Genomic DNA, 22,581 nt, shown 5'->3' with positions numbered 1-22,581 from the left:
ACCCCCCCCGCATCGTTCATTCTTCCCATGGGATTGAAGATGACCCGGCTAGCGATGGAGGCGATTTGGGGATGGCAGTGGGCTCAGTTTCGCTGGGTAGATCCCCACAAACTACCCGCCCCCCGGCACGCTCCTTGACTTCCATCCAGGCTCAGGGTGAGAGCGGCTCACCTCCCAGCAAGTCAGCTTATTCCCTCGAGCCACCCGAGCTGGATGACAAGTTCACTGATGCATCGTAGAGCGTTCCAGCGTCTGACACGGAAGACTCGACTGGACTGCCGCCTTCGGGTCAGCCCCCAGTCCGAGGCTGACACCCCCATTGCCGACATGCTTGCCTGGGCAGCCGTCAGCATGGGGTTGGACTGGAACTCTCTGTCCTCTCCACAGCCTTCACGGCTAGATGACCGGTTCCTTGAGTCTGGGCGCCGCTCACAGACATGATCCACCTCCCTGGTTCCTTTCTTCCTGGAGGTGCATGGTGAGCCTTGAGGAATGATCCAAGATGGTGGGGCAGTAAAATGCAACAGCCACTCCGGATCCAAAATGGTGCTATTTTTGTCACTTAGTCCGACTTTTACGGCACATGGACATCGGAGCAACCGGTATTTGTGTCTACCATCACCAGACACTGCTAAAATATAAGATTCATGCAACAACCAAGCTGCATGATGATCTGCAGGAGTTGTTACACGAGCTCGGCTTGCTGCGGAGAACAGACCTCAAGTCCGGGGCGTCGCCTGATGCCTGTGGCCGAGGGAGGGGATGTCGTAAGCGGTGTGCGAGTAATCAAAAGTGCGGCAAGAGGGTGGGGGTCCATGCTAGGCTAAAAACAAACCCTAGCCGGCCAGCTCTCGCATCTCTCCTGCTCTCAAATGTTTGCTCCCTGGACAATAAATGGGACTACATCTGACTCCAGCAGACTACGCAGCGTGAGCTTACAGACTGCTGCTTCTTGGTTTTCATGGAAACGTGGCTCAGCGACAGAGTTCCAGACGCCGCCATTCAGCTAGACAGGCTCGCCACATTTCGTGCCGACAGAAATGCAGCTCTGTGCGGTAAGACTCGAGGGACTACATAGAGGGACTATTGAGAGCATCTTGAGCAGCTGTATCACTGCCTGTTTTGGGACTTGCACCGTTTCGGACCGCAAAGCCCTGCAGAGGATAGTGACGACAGCTGAGAAGATCATTGGGGTCTCTCTTCCCTCCATCAAAGACATTTACAAAAAACACTGCATCCGTAAAGCAACAAGCATTGTGGATGACCCCACACACCCCGCACACAAACTCTTCACCCTCCTGCCATCTGGCAAGAGGTACCGAAGCCATCAGACTCTTCAATACTCAGAGACTGGACTGACACACACACGTGACCGTGAATTATTGTCAGTTTATACCTGGCTGCTACCTCAATAACTGCTATGTGCATAGAACACTATCTCATAGTATGTTATGTTTACATTTGGCATTTTTAGAAACTGTCATCTTTTTGCACTACTATGTACTGGTCGGCACTGCACTGTCTCTCGCTGTGCCTATTGTCCTGTAAATGTTTAGTCATTTATTGTACTGTTCCGTACTTTTTGCACACGTTTGCACGTGCACATTTTTTCTATCAGGAAGACTTGCAGACTTGAGTGAAATTGAAGATGACATTTATTTAAGGCACTCAAAGATCTGCACTTGAACCTGAAGTGTTGCAGGAACTGAGCTCAGCGACCGACCTCGCCCTCAGGGCCACGAAGGTCACAGCGTGGACACTCGGGCAGGCGGTGGCCACATATGTGGTCCAGGAACGTCATCTTTGGCTGAACCTGGTCGAGAGGCGGGACGTGGACAAAGCCACGTGTTCCTCAACACCCCAGTCTCCCAATTCGGTCTCTTCGGCGACACTGTGGAGGACTTCACCAAGCAGTTCTCAGTGGTGAAGAAACAGATGGAAGCTATTTCTCACATCATGCCCCACTGCTGCACCAGCGTGGGCCGTGCTCCGTCTGCTCACCGATTGCGTCCTCCTGTGGCTTCAAGAAAACAGGCAGCTCCACCCAGACCTGGGCCCAGCTCTCAGCCCCAGCGTCGATCGCCCCACAGGAAGCGCATGCCCCCCATCTCCCGAATGTCCTCGAGGATCCAGAAGGCTCCCAAGCGTTCCTGATATAGACCATCCAGGGAACGAGACGTTTGCTCCGGAGCTGGTAGACAGACCACTCCATCCCCTGGTGGAGGGCCGGGAGCCTCATTACCAGAGCCTCGGGACGTGCTTTTGCCTCAAGACGCCACACTACCCTCTCTACCCCGCTGTGAAGCCTCGCCAGGTAGTTCGAAAATGATCGTCCTCTTAGTGCCCCTCGCACGGAGCTTAGACGCATGGCTTTCACTTCCTAACCCATCCCACAGGTTGGCCAGGACCATCCGACTCTGCTACGCAATTCCAGGACCAGTGCCCAGTGATGGAGGTGGGGGCATTGCTCCAGGTCCCCGATGCACCACAGGCTGCCCCCGATCGAGCTGGGATGCATACCTGTGAGTATTGAGGGGTGTACATACCAGGCCTTGGTGGATTCGGGTTGTTGCCAAACCCCTATCCATCAAGCCCTGGTTCAAGACGAGGCTTTGGGTGCAAAACACAGGGTGAAGGTAGGGTGTGTGCATTGGTATATTCATGAATACCCTTTAGTGACTATATTTGTCTATATTTATACTATACTGTCTATATTTATTACCAAGGTCAAAAGCATAATTTTTAGACTGTGGTTAGTTCCCATCTCACCCATCCACTGATTTTGGTTAATTATAATCCAATGGCAGGACACTTGGGCAGGGACTTCTTCAGTCTTCTACAGTCTTCTCATGACCCACATCTATTGGCCGGGCATTCACGGGGATGTTCGCAGGTGGTGTGCGACATGCTGTGAATTTCAGCTGGTGAGTCCTCCAGCCACTCCAAAAGCAGCATTGTGCCCGTTTCCCTTCGAAAGTATTGGCATGGACCTCTTTGGGCCATTACAATGAACTTCACAGGACATCTCTTTGTGTTGGTCCTGGTGGATTACGCAATGCAATATACAGAAGCAGTGCTTCTGCTCAGTATCTCAGCATGTAGTGTTGATTCCATAAATCATATTTTTTATGATATTTCATATCTATAAGTTTACTGTCTCAGGTTATATATTTCTTTGTTTATTACAAGACAAATGAGTACAATAGTCATACAAATGACAACACTATCAGGTTGATTTTCTGTGTGACTATGGTGAAGTCTAAGTAATATATTTGCATGTACAAATATATATTGTACATGGTATTTATTTCTCAAGGTGGTGCTGCTGTGTCATTGATTCACTTAATTAGGGCCCAAGCCTTGAAAAGGCAAGGCCCTATTGTTTTCGTTAGGATTATTATTATTATTAGGGCCCAAGCCTTGAAAAGGCAAGGCCCTATTGCTTTCGTTAGGATTATTATTATTATTATTATTATTATTAGGGCCCAAGCACAAAGTGCGTAGGACCCTATTGTTTTCGTTAGGATTATTATTATTATTTTTTTTTTTTTACGACTATTGGGGCACTTTTGGGGCTCTTAACGTGCTTAAAAACTCTTGAAACTTTGCACACGGGTCAGAACCCGCGGCCATTAGGGCCGGGCTGAAGCTGGTACCCGGGCGTGGCAGGGGGGCTCGACAGCGCCCCCTGGAACAGGGTCCGAAAACTTGGTCCATAAATCAAACACGCTTGCATGTAATAATATGAAACTCGGTACACATATAGATCTCATCGTTTCATATATCCTTCATACTTTTACTTTTTACCTCAGGCCAACTGGAAATCGTCTATTTAGGGTTTTTGAAAACGCATGCAATGGAATGTGAAATACTCCTCCTAGAGAATTCCACCAATCGCCACGAAACTCGGTCAGCATGAAGTCAAGACATTGAGGATGAAAAATAGTTAGCGGATTTTTGATATCTCGAACGGTTTGGCCATGGCGAGGAAACGAAATGATGGCGCGAAAAGAGAAACAGGAAGTGTGTTATAACTTCTGCATACATTAATTGATCTCCATGAAACCACAGCAGCGTGATCGCTGTAAGAGGCCGATCGCATGGATGTGACTATTGTGAGTCAAAGTTATAGCGCCACCAACTGGCAGAAGGAAGTGTGTCACTTTCAAAATGCTTTGAAATCACCCTCTTATTTTTACCCGATTTACTTAAAACTTTATGTGTATAATGTAAACACTTGGCAGATGTAGACGTGTGAAAGGATTATTGATATCTTAAAAACTGTTGTCGTGGCAACGCTTCAAACTTGAATATTCTTTTTTGATGCTTTTGAGACTCTTAGCATACTTGAAATTGCATGAAACTCGACAGACACATCACATTTATTAGCCAGTAGACATGTGCAAAGTTTCAGAAACGGGCGTGGTGCAGGGGCTCAGTAGCGCCACCTTTTGACAAAAGTGGGGGGGTTGCTTTACACTTTGACCCACAGTCACAAAACTCAGTAATTATATTGTTCTCATCGAGCCGGACAACTTTCTAATTTACAGTCATTAGCTCAGACCAACAGAAAGTAAGATATTTTGGTTTGAATGTGGATGTTGCTGATGGGGAGGGTGCTGATTTTGCTGATGAGTGAAAATGCTTTTATTTTTGTTTTTCAAGGTTTTGGGGCCCTTAACGTGCTCGAAAACTCTTGAAACTTTGCACACAGGTCAGAACCCGCGGCCATCAGGGCCGGGCTGAAGATGGTACCCGGGCGTGGCAGGGGGGCTCGACAGCGCCCCCTGGAATGGGATTCGAACATTTGTCCATATATCAAACATGCTTGCATGTAATAATATGAAACTCGGTACACTTGTAGATCTCATCGGGCCGAACAACTTTCGTGCTCTAAGTTTTACGCCAGCCCAACAGGAAGTCGGATATTATGGGTTGTTTGGAAACACGTGCTCTGGAATTATATATATTCCTCCTAGAGAATGAATCCAATCGCCACCAAACTCGGTCGGCATGAAGTCAAGACATTGAGGATGCTACATTCCGGACGGATTTTTGATATCTCGAACGGTTTGGCCGTGGCGAGGAAATTGATTTAGGACTAAAAATGGACACAGAAAGTGTGTTATAACTTAGTTAGTTCTATCTACAATTACAAAACTCGGCGTGTATATTGTTCTCGTCAAGCCGAACAACTTTCTAATTTACAGTCATTAGCTCCGACCAACAGAAAGTCAGATATTGTGGTTTGAATGTGGATTTCTTGGAATTTTTCTCTCTCTGACTGACAGAGTGACTGTGTTTTTTCTCTCTGTGTCTCCCTCTGACAGACAGAATGGCCCTGCCATTTTTGTGTGTGTGTGTGTGTGGGGAGGGAGGGGAGGGAATTTCTCTGTTGGAACTTTGAAGCTCCAAAAATCACATAAATGCAACATAACAGTAACCCATAACACTCCAGTGGTTTAATCCATACTTTCAGAAGGGATATTATAGGTGTGGGTGTGAAAAAGATCAATAGTATATATTGTATGTAGTATATATAGTATTTTTATATTTTTTACTATAAATTGTCCACCCTGCTCAGGAGGGGTGATATGCTTATGTAAATCACAAAAAAAAAAAAAAAAAAACTGAAAAAGAACTCTTAAGAGAGAAGAGTGCTTGTGAAAGTGAAAGTAGAGATTTATAGTAAAAAATGACTTAATCTGTTTCACACCACTTCTCATTTACTTACATTGAAAGGACCAACAGAGCTGAGATATTTGTAACCCAGATGATCCAGGCTACCAGTAGAAGAGTTGAGAGATTTGTAAAAAGATGGGAAAATTAAGAAAAAGCGAATAAGAGAGAACAACGAGTGCTTTAGAAGAGAGAGTGTTTCATCCAATTATGGATCGTGCTGCATTGACTGACACTCCAATGAGCCAATGGTAGCAGCGCACTGAGACTGCGCGGGCCACACTGCTGTTGTCAAAAAAACATTGGGAGAGAGCGAGCGAGCGAGTCTGATCTAAGCAGATACTCCTCATTAAAAAGTAGATATTGAGGAAAGAAACTTGAATGCAATCAAAAGATTACATTTGAGTGAAAGAGATAACTTTGAAGAGCTGACGCTGAAGTCGAGAATAAAAACCGATGGAGATACACGGAGCGCCAAAAAGCACCGCAAATTATCTTCTTGCAAAATAAGATGTGAAATTCTTGCCTTGGTGAGTTGTTTTTTTTGTTTATTGACTTGACATTTTACAAGAAACTGTTGCAGACGCAGCGGCAAATCAGTAGTGTGACATTAGAGTTCATATAGGCCGCTTGTGCATAGTGTGTGAGCTAGTGTTAATTTGCACGTTGGGCTAAAGGTAATCACATGTGAAGATGCAAACGAGTCGATGAAAAGTGACAATGTTGTGTGTAAGTGTCAAGATATTGAGTTAATACGTTGTTTGAAGTGTATACATGATATTTGTTGATGAAAGTGTTTGAATGGAAGATGAATTATTGTTCTGCCTTGTGTTTTTGCAAGGCTGTATTTTTTTTTTGTTGTATGTGTGTTTCTTCCGAGAAATTGTGATCAACATCCTGGATACGTGCAACGCATATGAGCGTATGTAAAAGGCGAGCCACCCACGGAGACCATTTGATTGAACTTTGATCTTGAACTCATCGAAACTGGTATGAGAAACCTTTTCGTTTTCGGACAAATTGGACCGAGACTTTGTTTTTGCATATTTTTCCTCGAGCTTTGAACAGAGAGACATCGATTCTGAACTGAACGATTCTAAAGAGTCAAAAACTCTTTTGATCCGAGTCATTTGACTCTGAACTGACACTAACTGAATCAATTCAGTGGATTTTTAACATTTGATTTATTTGGCTGAAAAGACTGTTACATTTTAAATTGAAAGAGTGATTTGAGTTATTAAGTTGCAGTATGTTGTTTTGAGAACATTGTTTATTGTTTCTAAAAATGTTATTGGGTCATAACCAAACTGAGTCTGAGTTTTCCAAGTTTCATTTTATTATTTCATTTTCATACAAAGTATATGACAACTGTTGTCAATTGAGTTGATTTGTTTGAGTTGATGAGTCCAACTTCCTGGAATTTCAAAAAAGAGATTTGATTGTAAACATTATCATACATTGTATGTTGTCAAATTACAGTATTGAGATTTACATGCTCCAGACAAATTGCAATTAAGAATTTCTTCAACGAATACAAGATTCCAACCAGTAAAAAAAAGCTCTTGGTTTTCACCTACCTGCTGTGTTGTTTCCCTCTCTCCAGTAGCCGCTCCTTATCTTCTGATCAGTTGGCCCATATCGAATTATATTGAACCTTATACAAGTGTGACACACAAGACCTGGCACGTGTGCCTCGTTACATATTCTTGCATACTTTGTGGTTGATATGTGCCCTCGATGCGCACTTTTGCAGAGCCCACACTGATGCAAGCTCTACAGCACACATCTTCTTCTCGACGGTCAAAGTGAGGTTACGTTATTGCCCATCGTGCACAGCGACCCTAAAGGCACGGGGGTGGCGGTGCCACCGGCTTGGGCCCGCCATCGCTGCTTGCAGCTATATTTAGGGCCCAAGCCTTGAAAAGGCAAGGCTCTATTGTTTTCGTTAGAATTATTAGGGCCCAAGCACAAAGTGCGTAGGACCCTATTGTTTTCGTTAGGATTATTATTATTATTATTAGGGCCCAAGCACAAAGTGCGTAGGACCCTATTGTTTTCGTTAGGATTATTATTATTATTATTATTATTATTATTTTTTTTTACGACTATTGGGGCACTTTTGGGGCTCTTAACGTGCTCAAAAACTCTTGAAACTTTGCACACGGGTCAGAACCCGCGGCCATCAGGGCCGGGCTGAAGCTGGTACCGGGCGTGGCAGGGGGCTCGACAGCGCCCCTGGAACATGGTCCGAAAACTTGGTCTATAACTCAAACACGCTTGCATGTAATAATATGAAACTCGGTGCACGTATAGATCTCATCGTTTCATCTATCCTTCATACTTTTACTTTTTACCCCAGGCCAACAGGAAACCGTCTATTTAGGGTTGTTTGAAAAACGCACGCAATGGAATTTGGAATACTCCTCCCAGAGAATTCCACCAATCGCCACCAAACTCGGTCAGCATGATGTCAAGACATTGAGCATGAAAAATTGCCGGCAGATTTTTGATATCTCTAACGGTTTGGCCGTGGCGAGAAACGAAATGATGGCGCGAAAAGAGAAACAGGAAGTGTGTTATAACTTCTGCATACATTAATTGATCTCCATGAAACCGCAGCAGCGTGATCGCTGGAAGAAGCCGATCGCATGGATGTGACTATTGTCAGTCAAAGTTATAGCGCCACCAACTGGCAGAAGGAAGTGTGTCACTTTCAAAATGCTTTGAAATCACCCACTTATTTTTACCCGATTTACTTAAAACTTTAGGTGTATAATGTAAACACACGGCAGATGTAGACATGTGAAAGGATTATTGATATCTTCGATACTGTCGCCGCGGCAACGCTTCAAACTCGAATATTCTTTTTTGATGCTTTTGAGACTCTTAGCATACTTGAAATAGCATGAAACTCGACGGACACATCACATTTATTAGCCAGTACACATGTGCAAAGTTTCAGAAACGGGCGTGGTGCAGGGGCTCAGTAGCGCCACCTTTTGACAAAAGTGGGGGGGTTGCTTTACACTTTGACCCACAGTCACAAAACTCAGGAATTATATTGTTCTCATCGAGCCGGACAACTTTCTAATTTACAGTCATTAGCTCAGACCAACAGAAAGTCAGATATTGTGGTTTGAATGTGGATGTTTTGGAGAATTTTCTCTCCCTCTCTCACTGACCCTACGTCTCTCTGTGTCTGGGGGGAGGGTGCTGATTTTGCTGAGGAGTGAAAATGCTTTTATTTTGGTTTTTCAAGGTTTTGGGGCCCTTAACGTGCTCGAAAACTCTTGAAACTTTGCACACGGGTCAGAACCCGCGGCCATCAGGGTCGGACCGAAGATGGTACCTGGACGTGGCAGGGGCTCGACAGCGCCCCTGGAATGGGATTCGAACACTTGTCCATATATCAAACATGCTTGCATGTAATGATATGAAACTCGGTACACTTGTAGGTCTCCTCGGGCCGAACAACTTTCGTGCTCTAAGTTTTACGCCAGCCCAACAGGAAGTCGGCTATTATGGGTTGTTTGGAAACACGTGCTCTGGAATTATATATATTCCGCCTAGAGAATGAATCCAATCACCACCAAACTCGGTCGGCATGAAGTCAAGACATTGAGGATGCTACATTCGGACGGATTTTTGATATCTCGAACGGTTTGGCCGTGGCGAGGAAATTGATTTATGACTAAAAATGGACACATGAAGTGTGTTATAACTTAGTTAGTTCTATCTACAGTTACAAAACTCGGCGTGTATATTGTTCTCATCGAGCCGAACAACTTTCTAATTTACAGTCATTAGCTCCGACCAACAGAAAGTCAGATATTGTGGTTTGAATGTGGATTTCTTTCAATTTTTCTCTCTCTGAGTGACCCCTCCCGTTCAGTGTTTTTTCTCTCTGTGTCTCTCTGACAGACAGAATGGCCCTGCCAAATTTTTTGTGTGTGTGTGTGGGGGGGTTCTCTGTTGGGTGAGATTTGCTTTTTGATTGTTTGATTGTTTTTCAAGGTTTCTGGGACTTTTGGGGCCCTTAACGTGCTCGAAAACTCTTGAAACTTTGCACAAGGGTCAGAACCCGCGGCCATCAGGGCCGGGCTGAAGCTGGTACCCGGGTGTGGCAGGGGGGCTCGACAGCGACACCTGGAATGAGATTCGAACACTTGTCCATATATCAAACATGCTTGCATGTAATAATATGAAACTCGGTACACTTCTAGATCTCATCGGGCCGAACAACTTTCGTGCTCTAAGTTTTACGCCAGCCCAACAGGAAGTCGGCTATTATGGGTTGTTTGGAAACACATGCTCTGGATTTATATATATTCCTCATAGAGAATTAATCCAATCGCCACCAAACTCGGTCAGCATGAAGTCAAGACATTGAGGATGCTACATTGCGGACGGATGTTTGATATCTCGAACGTTTTGGCCGTGGCGAGGAAAATAATTTATGACTAAAAAAGGACACAAAGTGTGTTCTAACTTAGTTAGTTCTATCTATAGTTACAAAACTCAGCGTGTATATTGTTCTCGTCGAGCCGAACAACTTTCTAATTTACAGTCATTAGCTCTGACCAACAGACAGTCAGATATTTTGGTTTGAATGTGGAACACATAGCAAATGAACTTTGAAGCTCCAAAAAGCACATAAAGGTAGCATTAAAGCAAGGAAGTGTGTTATAACTTCTGCATACATTAACTGATCTCGATGAAACTTCAGCAGTGTGTCACATGGATGTGACTATTGTGAGTCAAAGTTATAGCGCCACCAACTGGCAGAAGGAAGTGTGTCACTTTCAAAAAGCTTTGAAATCACCTTCTTATGTCTCAAGTGAACAAACAGAGCAACAGAAAGTCAGATATTTTGGTTTGAATGTGGAACACATTGCAAATGAAATTTGAAGCTCCAAAAAGCACATAAAGGCAGCATAAAAGCAAGGAAGTGTGTTATAACTTCTGCACACATTAACTGATCTCGATGAAACTTCAGCAGTGCGTAAATTATAATTACATTAATAAACCTGTTCAGAGACCTCCGGATAAATACTGGCCTTCTGGATTAACACGTTTAAGTGCTGCAAAAGATATTGACCTATGACATCAAAAATTATTCTACATTTGAATTACCTCATAGATGTGACTATTGTGGTTCACGGTCATAGGCCCTGTCCCAAATGGCACACTTCATATGAATTTTCAGTCTTGTGTACTTATTTCGTGTGTCCATTAACTCCATGAGACCGGGTGTCTCATTTTTCATTTTAGGTATCGGAAGGGTGCTCACGCATACTTTGTGGTTGATATGTGCCCTCCATGCGCACTTTTGCAGAGCCCACGCTGATGCGAGCTCTACAGCACACGTCTTCTCGACGGTCAAAGCGAGGTTACGTTATTGCCCATCGTGCACAGCGACCCTAAAGGCACGGGGGTAGCGGTGCCAGCAGCGACCCTAAAGGCACGGGGGTGGCGGCGCCACCGGCTTGGGCCCACCATCGCTGCTTGCAGCTATATTTATTATTATTTTTTTTACGACTATTGGGGCACTTTTGGGGCTCTTAACGTGCTCAAAAACTCTTGAAACTTTGCACACGGGTCAGAACCCGCAGCCATTAGGGCCGGGCTGAAGCTGGTACCCGGGTGTGGCAGGGGGGCTCGACAGCGCCCCCTGGAACAGGGTCCGAAAACTTGGTCCATAAATCAAACACGCTTGCATGTAATAATATGAAACTTGGTACACATATAGATCTCATCGTTTCATATATCCTTCATACTTTTACTTTTTACCTCAGCCCAACAGGAAATCGTCTATTTAGGGTTTTTTGGAAAACGCATGCAATGGAATGTGAAATACTCCTGCTAGAGAATTCCACCAATCGCCACGAAACTCGGTCAGCATGAAGTCAAGACATTGAGGATGAAAAATAGTTAGCGGATTTTTGATATCTCGAACGGTTTGGCCATGGCGAGGAAACGAAATGATGGCGCGAAAAGAGAAACAGGAAGTGTGTTATAACTTCTGCATACATTAATTGATCTCGATGAAACTTCAGCAGTGTGTTTGCTGTAAGAGGCCGATCGCATGGATGTGAGTATTGTGAGTCAAAGTTATAGCGCCACCAACTGGCAGAATGAAGTGTGTCACTTTCAAAATGCTTTGAAATCACCCTCTTATTTTTACCCGATTTACTTAAAACATTAGGTGTATAATGTAAACACATGGCAGATGTAGACATGTGAAAGGATTATTGATATCTTCGATACTGTCGCCGCGGCAACGCTTCAAACTAGAATATTCTTTTTTGATGCTTTTGAGACTCTTAGCATACTTGAAACTGCATGAAACTCGACAGACACATCACATTTATTAGCCAGTAGACATGTGCAAAGTTTCAGAAACGGGCGTGGTGCAGGGGATCAGTAGCGCCACCTTTTGACAAAAGTGGGGGGGTTGCTTTACACTTTAACCCACAGTCACAAAACTCAGTAATTTTATTGTTCTCATCGAGCCGGACAACTTTCTAATTTACAGTCATTAGCTCAGACCAACAGAAAGTCAGATATTTTGGTTTGAATGTGGATGTTTTGGAGAATTTTCTCTGCCTCTCCCACTGACCCTACGTCTCTCTGTGTCTGGGGGGAGGGGGCTGATTTTGCTGATGAGTGAAATGCTTTTATTTTGGTTTTTCAAGGTTTTGGGGCCCTTAACGTGCTCAAAAACTCTTGAAACTTTGCACACGGGTCGGAACCTGCGGCCATCAGGGCCGGGCCGATGATGGTACCCGGGCGTGGCAGGGGGGCTCGACAGCGCCCCCTGGAATGGGATTCAAACACTTGTCCGTATATCAAACATGCTTGCATGTAATAATATGAAACTCGGTACACTTGTAGATCACATCGGGCCGAACAACTTTCGTGCTCTAAGTTTTACGCCAGCCCAACAGGAAGTCGGCTATTATGGGTTGTTTGGAAACACATGCTCTGGAATTATATATATTTCTCCTAGAGAATGAATCCAATCGCCACCAAACTCGGTCGGCATGAAGTCAAGACATTGAGGATGCTACATTCCGGACAGATTTTTGATATCTCGAACGGTTTGGCCGTGGCGAGGAAATTGATTTAGGACTAAAAAGGACACATGAAGTGTGTTATAACTTAGTTAGTTCTATCTACAGTTACAAAACTCGGCGTGTATATTGTTCTCGTCGAGCTGAACAACTTTCTAATTTACAGTCATTAGCTCCGACCAACAGAAAGTCAGATATTGTGGTTTGAATGTGGATTTCTCTGAATTTTTCTCTCTCTGACAGACAGACCTGCGATTCTGTGTGTGTGTGTGTGTGTGTGTGTGGGGAGGGGAGGGGAGGGGGAGGGAGAGGGGTTTCTGTTGGGTGAGATTTGCATTAAGATATTGTTTTTCAAGGTTTCCGGGACTTTTGGGGCCCTTAACGTGCTCAAAAACTCTTGAAACTTTGCACACGGGTCAGAACCCGCGGCCATCGGGGCCGGGCTGAAGCTGGTACCCGGGCGTGGCAGGGGGGCTCGACAGAGCCCCCTTGAACGGGGTCTGAAAACTTGGTCCATATATCAAACATGCTTGCATGTAATAATATGAAACTTGGAACACTTCTAGATCTCATCGGGCCGAACAACTTTCGTGCTCTAAGTTTTACGCCAGCCCAACAGGAAGTCGGCTATTATAGGTTGTTTGGAAACACATGCTCTGGAATTATATATATTCCTCCTAGAGAATTAATCCAATCGCCACCAAACTCGGTCAGCATGAAGTCAAGACATTGAGGATGCTACATTGCGGATGGATTTTTGATATCTCCAACGTTTTGGCCGTGGCGAGGAAATTAATTTATGAATAAAAAAGGACAGCATAATAATGGGAGCATAAAAGCAATCCATACGACTCCATTGGTATAATTCATAATTCCCACAGTGTACTTGCTTGTTATATTAGCTACTACAAAATATATAAATACATTTACTATCTTAACTTTAATGATCTACTTAACATAATGATAAATAATCGTAAAATATGATATCGTATGCTATGTATTGTGAATACACCCATGTTAAACATAAAAATGTACTTCCATTGCATATCATAGGAACACATAAGCGTAAATTATAATTACATTAATAAACCTGTACAAAGACCTCCAGATAAATACTGGCCTTCTGGATTAACACATTTAAGTGCTGCAAAAGATATTGGCCTATGACATCCTATGACATTAAAAATTATTCTACATTTGAATTACCTCATAGATGTGACTATTGTGGTTCACGGTCATAGGCCCTGTCCCAAATGGCACACTTCATATGAATTTTCAGTCTTGTGTACTTATTTCATGTGTCCATTAACTCCATGAGACCGTAGGGTGTCTCATTTTTCATTTTAGGTATCAGAAGGGTGCTCACGCATACTTTGTGGTTGATATGTGCCCTCGATGCGCACTTTTGCAGAGCCCACACTGATGCAAGGTCTACAGCACACATCTTCTCGACAGTCAAAGCGAGGTTACGTTATTGCCCATCGTGCACAGCAACCCTAAAGGCACGGGGGTGGCGGTGCCACCGGCTTGGGCCCGCCATCGCTGCTTGCAGCTATATTTATTATTATTATTATTATTTATTTATTTTTTTACAACTATTGGAGCACTTTTGGGGCTCTTAACGTGCTCAAAAACTCTTGAAACTTTGCACACTGGTCAGAACCCGCGGCCATTAGGGCCGGGCTGAAGCTGGTACCGGGCGTGGCAGGGGGCTCGACAGCGCCCATGAAACAGGGTCCGAAAACTTGGTCCATAAATCAAACACGCTTGCATGTAATAATATGAAACTTCGGTACACATAGAGATCTCATCGTTTCATATATCCTTCATACTTTTACTTTTTACCTCAGCCCAACAGGAAATCGTCTATTTAGGGTTCTTTGGAAAACACATGCAATGGAATGTGAAATACTCCTCCTAGAGAATTCCACCAATCGCCACGAAACTCGGTCAGCATGAAGTCAAGACATTGAGGATGAAAAATTGACAGCGGATTTTTGATATCTCGAACGGTTTGGCCGTGGCGAGGAAACGAAATTATGGCACGAAAAGTGAAACAGGAAATGTGTTATAACTTCTGCATACATAATTGATCTCGATGAAACCGCAGCAGTGTGATCGCTGGAAGAGGCCGATCGCATGGATGTGACTATTGTGAGTCAATGTTATAGCGCCACCAACTGGCAGAAGGAAGTGTGTCACTTTCAAAATGCTTTGAAATCACACTCTTATTTTTACCCGATTTACTTAAAACTTTATGTGTATAATGTAAACACACGGCAGATGTAGACGTGTGAAAGGATTATTGATATCTTAAATACTGTGGTCGTGGCAGCGCTTCAAAGTTGAATATTCTTTTTTGATGCGTGGTGCAGGGGCTCAGTAGCGCCACCTGTTGACAAAAGTGGGGTATTGGTTTTATACTTCGACCTAGAGTCACAAAACTCAGGAATTATATTGTTCTCATCCAGCCGGACAACTTTCTAATTTACAGTCATTAGCTCAGACCAACAGAAAGTCAGATATTTTGGTTTGAATGTGGAACACATTGCAAAGGAAACTTTGAAGCTCCAAAAACCCCATAAAGGTAGCATATAAAGGGAGCAAATAGCAAGGAAGTGTGTTATAACTTCTGCATACATTAACTGATCTCGATGAAACTTCAGTAGTGTGTCACATGGATGTGACTATTGTGAGTCAAAGTTATAGCGCCACCAACTGGCAGAAGGAAGTGTGTCACTTTCAAAATGCTTTGAAATCACCCTCTTATGTCTCAAGTGAACAAACAGACCAACAGAAAGTCAGATATTTTGGTTTGAATTGCAAATGAACTTTGAAGCTCCAAAAAGCACACAAAGGAAGCATAAAAGCAAAGAAGTGTGTTATAACTTTTGCATACATTAACTGATCTCGATGAAACTTCAGCAGTGTGTCACATGGATGTGACTACTGTGAGTCAAAGTTATAGCGCCACCAACTGGCAGAAGGAAGTGTGTCAAAATAAACTATCGCTCTAAGCGATTATCTTTCTGAAACACGTCACAAAAACTTACAGAAACGGATAACACAAACATGATGTTGGAAATATACACTTATCAGAATAGTTATATTAAACTTGTCTATTTCAGTTAAAGCCATTTAAGTTATAAAGCTGTCTCATATGTAATTTCTCCTTTAATTCTATAATATAACCACTAGGTGGAGGTCTAAGCTTATTTTCTGTATTCTCGTTGTTTTAACGTATGAAGACTACTTGTGTACATGTTGTTGAGAACGCAGTAAAGTGTGACGCATATTTCGTTCTGTGAGTTTTATGAGTACTCCGAGTCTTTATTAAAACCAACACATGAAACATATGTCTAAAGAAAGTAGGGATGGGCTGATCGATGCGAACGTATCAAAACTTCCGAGAATGATGATCAAATTTCAAAATGCTTTGAAATCACACTATTATTTTTATTGTAAACCTGTGATAAAACATCGATGCTTGTGTTTTACATTTTTAAGAAAACAAAAAAAAAATGGCAGCAAACAACCACTTTTATAATTATTGTTTTGCGATCTTTGCGATTGATTTTCTTTCTGATTAATTTTCTGATAAAACTACCTTTTGTTGTTGAAATGACGTCGTTCCAACGTGAGCGCGAAGTGGAGGGCGGGTCCACCTTCTTCATGTAGCCAATCAGATGAGCTAATCGCTAACTCTCGATTTACTCTTATCTGATTGGTTTAAAAACACGCCAGTCACCAGAACACATCTTTAACATAATTTGGCTCAGACCCGTTCTCGTTGCTGCAATGGTACTTTTAATAATGCACACATGCATGTTAAATAATAAATAAATAAAAGAACAAATGAATAAATAAATGAATAAATAAACCATGATTACTTAAGGTTACAAATACACACACACACTCCATCATTGCAATCTTGACATCGCAGCCTGTTCATTATAGCCGCAATAAAATATAATAATAAAATAGTAAACCTAACATATAAAAATTACTCTGTTTAAATAATCAGTAGTACAATTCGTATCATTCACACACCGCTCCACTGTGATGTTTCCAAGCATATTTTTGCGCATGTAAAGAGGATGATTTTCTACGTCGGATGAGCGTAAGTAAAGTACAAAGCCTTTAATAAAGAATAGTTTAGCATCCAGATACATCGCAAATGTAAAAACATTTTGATTCTAAAGAGAGAGTTTTTTTTTATTCGTGTTCTGTTCTGAATATCATTCAATTTCAAGGATTTGGTGTGGAATGTTTTGAGAGTACCATCAAATAAGAATAATTCTCTCGTTTTAGTGATTCCCTAGTTATTTTTTTTTTTTATTTTTTTTTTTCATTGTTCTAATCAGGTAAGGCAAGTAATATTCGCTGTGTCTTTATATAAATAAACCAAAACAAAAAGTTTGAGAACCACTGCTTTATGGCACGATTTGGATTGTGGTCAGCACAGAAAACAGCGCACGATTCTTGAATGGTTTGAAAGTTATATTGAAATGCTTACAAAGGAATGGATAAGAGGAATCAACATTTTTATTTAAAAACAAGTCATCTGAAACATGACATCAAGTAAGGTGAGGAACAACGAATTTCACACACTTGGAAAATGCTTTTTATTTGAATGAGTGAACGTGGCTCTTAAAAGAGCCATTGTTGCTGCCCTTAAAAGGACATTTGTTGCTTCATCTTCTGAGTTCCACCTGCAGAGCTTCTCGGAGGTTGCTCCCTCTGGTCTCAGGTGGACTCCGTCTCTGCACAGATGGAACAAGCCGATGTTTCTGTGGTGAATGCAGCGCATCTGCCTCTCTGCCAAGAAGCCAGACATGGCGCCGTTGATCCACCGCCGGCTTCGTTCAATGCCATAGCCAGTCCTGCCAGTCTGTCCTCTCCAGTTTAGACGGGGTAAAATGCCAGAAAACACCAGCCTGGTTCTGGGAAACATTTGTAAGACTTCGGTCAGGTCACTCTTTATTTCCCGAAGAAAATCGAGGCGGTTGCGGCCCACCCGACACAAACTGTTCCCTCCCAGGTGAATAGAGTGCCGAAGTTATGACGTCACTTTGTAGGACAATTCTGAAGTTAGCGGTGCATGGGTTCCCTCGATCGAAAAGCTATGCATTTTCCCCATAGACTTTTGGAAAATCGCAAAAAATAAGATCTGTGTTAAACAAAGAGTTGTGACCGTTACACGTGTTGTCTAAATAAAGCCGTCAGATAGGCTATAAACGGACTACAGCACATCATGGTCGCGGATCAACGTCATCATCAAGCTTTCCTCAAACTTTTTTTAAAAAACACGCTCGCTCATTATGATCTGCGCTGTGTATGAACACTTATCCACTTTTTCATGAGAAATATTGCCCATTCGTCTTTTCCAAAAATGTTAGAAACTAATTTTGTTTATGCATGCCTCTCTTTTGTTAATGTTTTATTTATTCGTTTATTATTTTGTTAGTTTATATAAACCTTAATATTATTTTCTTTGTGATTAAGATTATTATGCCTGTTCATTGTGCCCCAAATAAACTTTAAAGATTATCTTTCACAGTATTATGTTTGATTGTATGTTTGCATACCATTTGCTAATTCGCCAGAAAAAAACCCACGATTTTACCATCTCAAAAGCACTAACGTTAGCTATGGCCGTATCAATTTCCAATCTTATGTCCTTTTTCTTAGACGATAGAAAAACCATAGATCGAGGAGAGAACAATTTGAAAAGACTAAATATATAACGTTATGTATATTAACTGAAAGGTAAACTTCTAAGAACGTGAGGCTGAAACGCGGGCTAGTGAGAGATTTCCTGTTTGTCATGATGACGTCTAAAGTCCCCGCCAAAGGATGTAGTCCCTTTTAGCAACTTGTTAGTGTAGCCGGTCGATTTAGAGATTTGAGTTTAATTTTATATATTTTTTTTTTGTGCAAGGAGAAATGTTGATTAAACTGTTAACTTCAGCAAAGCTTGTGTTCAATTAATTATTTTCAATAGTTCCGATCGGGAGTTCCTACCAATTGTTGTATGTGGGGCCTTAATTAGTGGGACACCGAAGGAAATTATATCGCGTCTCCTTTAAGCGTTCGCGCGCAGACGCATAGTGTATGCGGACGGAGAAGAAGGGGTAATTTTTCTCTCTCATATTTGTCTTGCATTTACTGTTTTCTTGTAATGTAATCACTATATTTATGATGTTAAACGTTGTTAAGGGTTTATGTCATATTGTGTATCAGTGTGATTCGTTTATTTTCCTTGAAAGTGGCTCTTTTAACCGTGTTAAAATAAGCGCTTCATTTTCACGTGTATCCTTCAATGCAGGAATGAGAGAGTAGGCCTTCCGATGTCTGTGTGCTAATATTGCCTCACTACTCTGTTAAAGGTATGATGTTTCAATTTGTGATTATTAATTTGACTGTTTATTATGTAATTTGTGAACTTAGTTTGATAGTTGTGTACCTCAGTATATATTAGGCTGTATTCATACTAATTGCCTTGAGGTATATTTTCATGCAATGAGGCTTGTGGAAAAAACTTTATACACACAGTAGTTCAACAATCAAATTCTGATGCACTTAAGAGTTTACAGTACATTTATTAGTGTATTTCTGAGAATTTACAGTATATTTGTATGTTAACTTTTACAAATATGTTCATTTATATTTCTGTGTGTACAGTCCATTTATGTTTTCTGTGTGTACAGTCCTGTTATGTGGGGTAATTCAGCATCGACATTTACACCTTAAACGACATGTATTGCCCTTGTTAAAGCGTTCGCGCGCAGATGCATAGTGTATGCGGACGGAGAAGCAGGGGAATGAGAGAGTAGTCCTTCCGATGTCTGTGTGCTAATATTGCCTACTCTGGCAATATTAGCACACACTACTCTGTTAAAGGTGAATAAATTGCACGTGTCCATCATCCCATTCATCGTGTGGTCGTGTTTCTGTGGTGTCCGGAGGTTACCATTTGAAGTCTGCTACATAAAACTGGTGCCGTGACCCGGATCCACTTGGTCAGCTGCAGCCGATCGCTGGGGTCAAGCAGTGTGCTGTGACGTGTACATGCTGTTCCGCGTGGCCAGAGGACCTACGCAGCGGATATTTAAGTGACGTTATTCGGACATTCACACACACGCTCACCGGTCCACCATGAAGTTCCACTTAATTCCAGACTGTGTCTTACACTTTATATCAGACATTTGCACATATTGGACGTTGACATTCACATTTACATTCCTTTGAAGGCTGTGAGTTTTTCTTAAATTCTGTATTTTTATTGAGTATTTTGCATATCAGTAACCACTGCATATTTACATATTTCACAAAATTATGTAATTATGTGTTAATTCATTTGGGTTTCTATTTTGTCTTACCATTCAAAATGGCCATAAGAGGTCGAGACACTTCTGATATATTCACTCCATTAGCTGGGAGGGGTAGAGGTCTGTATGGTGTAAGAGAGAATACAGGGGCCCTACCAAAACTGTTATTCCCAAGTACTTTGTCAGAGCCAAAAGTAAATCCTCATCCAGAGTTGGCACAGCCGTCATGTTCCACTCCGTCTGATCCCAGCCCCAACGTCACACAGCAGCTACGAGAGTTAATAGGAGAGCTGGGTAGTCAGATTGGTGAGTCCATAATCAGCCATTTGCTAGCCAGTCAGAGTGTAGTCAACCCATTACCCACAAGTCCAGCAGAGCTAACCAAGAATGTGCTCCAACCTGAATCCCCCAAAGTCAACTTTATAGTGAGGTCTGACATCAAAGAACCACCCTTGTTCAAAGGAGACAAGAGTGACAAGTATACAGTCCAAGAGTGGATAGATGTTATGGAACTGTACTTGCAGAAAAGCAGTTGCCCCGAAGCGGAGAAAGCCGACACCGTCATGAGTCACCTCCTAGGAAGGGCTAAAAATATAATCAAAGTGGAACTAAAAAGCACAGCTTCTTCTAGTCCGGCTAGTGTTGAGAAAATTTATGACATGTTGAGACACTACTTTAGTGATCACCCTGTGTCACTTTTGCCATTGGCAGATTTCTACGCAACACAGCCTAAAGCTAAGGAAAGCCCCGTAGACTATTGGGTGAGATTGAACTCTGCAGCTGAACGAGCCAATGGTCACTTAGAACGTAGTGGTGGTAACATGGAGAACATGAGTGCAGAAGTGGCCATGATGTTCATACGAAACTGCCCTGACCCAGAACTATCCAGTGTGTTTAAATGCAAGCCTATGAGCAAATGGTCAGTCGAAGAGATACAGGAGGCTATTGATGAACATCAGAGGGAAAGCCAGTCTTGCAGAGTTCCCAGTACAGTTATGCCTCGCACCCTTCAAGTATCGACCGCTACCGCAGTCCCTAGCGTTGAGGTTTTGGAAAGTGAAATCGCTGCTATCAATGCCGCAACATGCACTCAAAGTAGCCATCCTAAGATGGGTGATGCAGTCAATCCTGATGCATTAGAACGTGTACTCAGCATGTTAGAGAGAGTGCTTGAGCGGACTAGTCGGCAGGCACATAGTCCTTCAAGGCCCTTCCAAACACATGGAGCTCGCATTCTGTCTTGTCGCATCTGTGGGGACACAGCGCACTCCACTCGCTCACACTGCATGCGAGAGAGGCGGTGCCTTATCTGCATGAGGGTTGGACACCAGCGTAAAGACTGTCCTAACATTACAGAACCAGCTTCCCAGCCGAATATGGCGTCTAACACTCAGGAAAACTATCCTGCTCACATTGGGGAGGGGACTATGTGAGCGGGAAAAGTGAAACCCTCAGCAGCAAAGATGATCGTTTGATGTACGAAGAAAGCTGCAAAGCAATTCCTAATAAAAGTGTCCTATATCAAAATGTGATGAAGTTGGAAAGAGCTGACAGCCTTTTTTACACCGATGTTGTTGTTTCAGGGGCCCAAGTTACATTACGTGCACTGCTTGACAGTGGGTCCATGGCCTGTACCATGAATGTGGAGGCCGAACGCAAGTTGAAGAGTGCAGGAGTTATGCTTGCACCCAGTGAAATGCGCCCGATATTGTCCTTGTTGGTTGCGGTGGTGTCAGCATTCAGCCTGAGAGTATTTACCAGCTTGAAATGGAAGTGTATGGACATGCGGTCAGTGTTCCCACTCTTGTCGTTCCTGGTCAGCGAGATGAAATGATCTTGGGCACTAATGTTATCAAGTACATCATCAGCCAGATGAAGAGTACACAAGGGTATTGGCGTGTCCTAAATCGACCTGAGAGTTCAGGAAATGAGGATATTATGCAGTTTTTAGACATGTTGTCTGGCCTCCACAGGTGGAAAGGCACTGAAATGCCCAGCAAGATAGGAACGGCTAAGCGCACCCAAGCCATAGTGCTGTGTCCTCAGCAAGAACACCTCGTCTGGGGACGGCTACCTGCTACCGCACCTGTTTCTGAGGGAAGTGCTGTCCTTGTTGAACCAGCAAAGTCACCGCCACACAAGAACATTGTCATTGCACGGGTGGTAGCATCCATGAGTGATGACAGATGGGTGCCAGTCAAGGTGTTGAATGCTACAGACAAGCCCATAACATTGCGGAGAAACACCAAGTTGGCTGATGTATTCCCTTGTGTAGCTTTGGAGGATTTGGACATCGGTCCTGAGCATCTAGCCAGTTATGAGCTGAAAGTTATGAACCAAACTACAGGTGATTCAGTCGCTGACAGCAGGCTCTCTGATTCAAGTCCCTGCAATAGACTGAGCAAACTCGGTCTAGGCGACCTTGATGTTGAGTCTTGTGAGGTGTCATCACATTGGAAGGAACAACTTGTGCAGTTGACATGCAAATACGAGGATGT

Source organism: Xyrauchen texanus, chromosome 12 (genome assembly GCF_025860055.1).
Source record: "Xyrauchen texanus isolate HMW12.3.18 chromosome 12, RBS_HiC_50CHRs, whole genome shotgun sequence".
NCBI classification, from domain to species: domain Eukaryota; kingdom Metazoa; phylum Chordata; class Actinopteri; order Cypriniformes; family Catostomidae; genus Xyrauchen; species Xyrauchen texanus.
This window is presented reverse-complemented; position numbering follows the sequence as displayed.